We start from the raw sequence: 5,331 nt of genomic DNA on the forward strand, positions 1-5,331 counted from the left end.
GACAAAAGGGATTTAAAGTTTCTACAGTCCTGAAACATTTCAGTTTTTATGGATCTGAGGAGATAGTGGACAACTGTTTCTTTTTCTTTCTTGATCGTGTTGGTCTTTTAAATGAGGTAAATATTTACACACAAACAGTTGTAGTGGATTTAATGCAATTAATTACACATTTTAGCTATATTTTAACTTTCCTGAGCTGTCTATAATTCTGAGGTAATGTTTTCATCTGAATTTGAGGACAGTTGCTCCATTATATACAGCATCAAGCAGCTTGACCAGAAAGAAAGTGCTTGGGTCAGTAGCACTTTCTTAACGAAGTTTTGGTTAAAAATGTTTCCCTACTTTACAGACGGTGATAAAGCAGAAGCTGCTGAACCCCATCCTGCAGGCCGTTTTCCCTGTACTGACAGCAGCTCCCCCGTGGAATAGAAATTAAATTTTAACCTTCAAGCTTCCTTCAACACCCCACCTCTTCCACCCTAAACAATAGACTGGACACATTGACACAGATTGCTTATTTTCCTTCCATTTGCAAACCTTTTCACAAAGATAGGAACAGATTAGCTCGGGCATTACCATCTGAGAGTTGTTTGTGTTCGACCTTCTGCTCTGCATTTTCATGTGAATGAGTCAGTTACCACTGAAAAGATGGGAGAGCAGTCGACCTAATGGCCACGTTAGCATTTCTAACTGCTCGCGGGTGCAGCAACGTGTGTCTGTCTGACAGTGCATGAAGCTTTGGAGAATTTTAGTTTCCTGAGGGGGAAAAAAAAAAAAATCAGTGACAAACTTTTTTTTGTAAAAATATGGCATTTTCTTTTTTTCCTTTACTATTATATACACTCAACAAAAATATAAACGCAACACTTTTATTTTTGCTCCCATTTTTTATGAGATGAACTCAAAGATCTAAAGCTTTTTCCACATACACAATATCACCATTTCTCTCAAATATTGTTCACAAATCTGTCTAAATCTGTGATAGTGAGCACTTCTTCTTTGCTAAATGGATAATCCATCCCACCTCACAGGTGTGCCATATCAAGATGCTGATTAGACACCATGATTAGTGCACAGGTGTGCCTTAGACTGCCCTCAATAAAAGCAAAGTTGGGTAGAATACAAAACATTAGCAAAATGTAATGCTTTTCTTTTTCCTTAAAACATACTTGTTCCATCAGCTTCTAAATGGCATTTAATTAGATAAAGTTTGAAAATGGTTGGAATATATTCGGAAGTAGAACCTTCGTATATTATGACAAAAATATTAAATCCAGTTATGCCTGAAGATACGGATTCTGTAAGTAACCCATCAAATATTCCATCTCATCTCAAACTATGTTGAAGTTTACATTTTTGATTTCCCTCAAAGAACACTTCAGACTTATGTCAATCAGTCAACTTGTATTTACAATTGAATTTTTTAAAAACTAATAGAAAGGTTATGAAAACACCATCTTAGGACCTTGTAATGTCCAGGATTATTGAATTGAATGTGACTCATCTCTTAGTTGAATCAATGATCAGGCATATATCCTCTTCTTACACACACATGCAGGAGTGTGAACATCGCTCCATGCTAAGAGGGAGCTCATGTCATTCTGTACCATCCAACAGTGGACCTTCTTTTCCTTCTTCATTTAATTATTACAGAAATTTTCAAAAGGTTTTCAAGCATTGTTTAATTTTTTAATACTTATTATGTATTGTCAAAAAAATAATTAATTTGCTGTCAGTATCCCCATTTGATTATTTCCATCTATACTTAGCTGTGGCGAGTGCCAAGTGCTAAGATAAAAACACCGCAGCAGTTTCTACCAATGATGCGATGCTACATGTAAGCTCTGTACCAAAACTCAAGGCTGCACATTAGCAGAAGGTTAGGTTCTAGCTTTCTGTTCAGTCATGTTAAACTTTGTGTTTAGTTATTATAATCTAATATATTAAATGTAAAGCAGAAAAGTGATGATAGTAATGATATAACATTCATTTGTGATACCCTTAGGTTACTATTTTTACATTTCAAAAACTTCTTTCATACTCATCCATTCTGGAGTGTGCATGCCATGCCATGCCATGCCATGCCATGCTATCCAAGTTGGGCATCTGTGGTTAACTTTTTCCTCCACCATGCATCAACACACATTCTTCTATTTACATACAGAGGACAGAAGTACATTGTAAAATTTGTTAAAACCAGCAGTGAGTGCTGCTATAGTCAAGCTTTGCACATTCATGGCACACATTTGCATTTGCCTTCTTAGAAGATTTTTTATCACGCCAGTAGAATGATAGCATTTAAAAGTCTTACATTCTTTTGAGCTTTGATTTTTTTAATTAGTGCCTCAGAGCCTCCTTGGAGCAGCAAGCCATTCATACTGCAGAGGGGTGTGTCAACGACGTGTGTGAACGACGTGTGTGAATGGGTCGTTGACACACCGGCTCCTGTGACTCCTAAAACATGATTTTAGTGTAATCTAAAGCGTGACCAAGAGGGGTCCGGAAAAAGGGCCACTGCTAATGAGAGCCACACTTGGTGAATGTGTAACGACGCCAGGGCCACACTTATATAATAGCACGAGTGTGTATATATATATATATATATATATACCGGTATACACACACACAGTGCCTTGTGAAAGTATTCGGCCCCCTTGAACTTTTCAACCTTTCGCCACATTTCAGGCTTCAAACATAAAGATATAAAATTTTAATTTTTTGTCAAGAATCAACAACAATTGGGACACAATCGTGAAGTGGAATGAAATTTATTGGATATTTTAAACTTTTTTAACAAATAAAAACCTGAGAAGTGGGGCGAGCAATATTATTTGGCCCCCTTGCATTAATACTTTGTAGCGCCACCTTTTGCTGCAATTACAGCTGCAAGTCGCTTGGGGTATGTCTCCATCAGTTTTGCACATCCAGAGACTGAAATTCTTGACCATTCTTCCTTGCAAAACAGCTCGAGCTCAGTGAGGTTGGATGGAGAGCGTTTGTGAACAGCAGTCTTCAGCTCTGCCCACAGATTCTCGATTGGATTCAGGTCTGGACTTTGACTTGGCCATTCTAACACCTGGATACGTTTATTTGTGAACCATTCCATTGTAGATTTGGCTTTATGTTTTGGATCATTGTCCTGTTGGAAGATAAATCTCCGTCCCAGTCTCAGGTCTTTTGCAGACTCCAACAGGTTTTCTTCCAGAATGGTCCTGTATTTGGCTCCATTCATCTTCCCATCAATTTTAACCATCTTCCCTGTCCCTGCTGAAGAAAAGCAGGCCCAAACCATGAGGCTGCCACCACCATGTTTGACAGTGGGGATGGTGTGTTCAGGGTGATGAGCTGTGTTGCTTTTACGCCAAACATATCGTTTTGCATTGTGGCCAAAAAGTTCCATTTTGGTTTCATCTCACCAGAGACTTATCACAGAGCAGGTGCATTTATACGGAGACTTGATTACACACAGGTGGATTCTATTTATCATCATCAGTCATTTAGGACAACATTGGATCATTCAGAGATCCTCACTGAACTTCTGGAGTGAGTTTGCTGCACTGAAAGTAAAGGGGCCGAATAATATTGCACGCCCCACATTTCAGTTTTTTATTTGTTAAAAAAATTTAAAATAGCCAATAAATTTCGTTCCACTTCATGATTGTGTCCCACTTGTTGTTGATTCTTGACAAAAAATAAAAATTTTATATCTTTATGTTTGAAGCCTGAAATGTGGCGAAAGGTTGAAAAGTTCAAGGGGGCCGAATACTTTCACAAGGCACTGTATGTATACGCAACCAGTCATTTCTTGTTTACAACATATTTCCATATGTATTCTTTTATAGCTTTGATGTCTTCAGTATTAATCTACAATATATAAAATAACTGAATAACAACCATTGAATGAGAAGATGTACACAGAAGAAAAGTGCAGGAATAAATTACTATTTGTAATTAGTTTTGATGCGGACATTATTTAGTTTTTTTTTTTTTTTTTTACAATCACCATGTAAATTCAAATGTTTTTTCTGTGATTTTTACCTAATTTACTAGATAATCATGAAAAATACTGCTAAATAGCCACCCCCAAATACAGTTCTAAAAATGTTTAAGCTCTTTGTTTTGATCGCTTGCTTCCAGGTTCACTCCCTCCGCTCTTACTTTAATCAGTCTGCCTCCCTCTCCAGCCTGTGACCTTCCCAGCAGCCTGCTGTGTGGATGTAAACACACTGAAGTCACACTTCTATTTCGTCCAGCAGTTCCAGTGATGCAGCAGCAGCTCTGACAGGGAATCTCCACTGGTGCTGACACTGATGACCAACTGTGAAATCGTATTAGTACGCAATAGAAAGAACATTGTTGAGCAGCTGTGTTTCGTATCAAAACATTACACAGTGGTGGAAAAAGACATTTCCTGGCACCGCAACGTGAACGTATCACAAGCAGTATCAACAAAATTACCATTCCAGTACGCTGATGTGGACTGGGATTTGTGCTCTGTGACTGCAGCACTGACCTCAGCTCAGACACAATGAGGTGACACACACACACACACACACACACACACACACACACACACACACACACACACACACACACACACACACACACACACACACACACACACACACACACACGTTTGTTTTTCTATACCGGTGGGGACTTACCATTGACTCCCATTCATATCTAACTCCTAACCCTAACCCTAACCAAATCAATGCCTAACCCTAAACAAACGTTTTTGCACTTTTACATTTTTTATTAACAACAATATGGCCAAGAAAACGGTGTTGCCACCCGTGGGGACCTCATTTTAGGTCCCCACCGTAAGACAAGTCCCCACCTTTATAGCAAATAGTCAGGTCAAAGTCCCCACCGGTATAGCAGAAACAAGTACACACACACACACACACACACACACACTTACACACTTAACAAGCAAACACTTCAATTGTGCAGAGTTATTGAGGCGTGAGGTCAGACAGGCCAGCGGGGCACAATCCACTCCTGTTGGAGGCAGGAAGATAAACTTGTGTACTTTCTGTACTTTTCATTGATTTCTAAATATTTTTCTGCACCATAAGCAGAACGTCATAAATGTAAACTGTGGTTTGTGAGCTGCTTTCTTTCTCTGGCACACTTTAGTCCAGAGGAGCAGCTTCAAGCATTATCTGGACTGATTTAGTGTCAGACATTTATATCTGGTATTAAATAAGGCTTAGTTTACATATATAAGTAACATTCTGACAAATTAAACCAAAATCGAGAATTTCTAAGAATATGTGTGAATATGTTCAGTGAAAAATAATTCAAGATTATATGTAGTTCCTCTCA

The sequence above is a fragment of the Acanthochromis polyacanthus genome, chromosome 20, assembly GCF_021347895.1.
Source record: "Acanthochromis polyacanthus isolate Apoly-LR-REF ecotype Palm Island chromosome 20, KAUST_Apoly_ChrSc, whole genome shotgun sequence".
Classification (NCBI taxonomy): domain Eukaryota; kingdom Metazoa; phylum Chordata; class Actinopteri; family Pomacentridae; genus Acanthochromis; species Acanthochromis polyacanthus.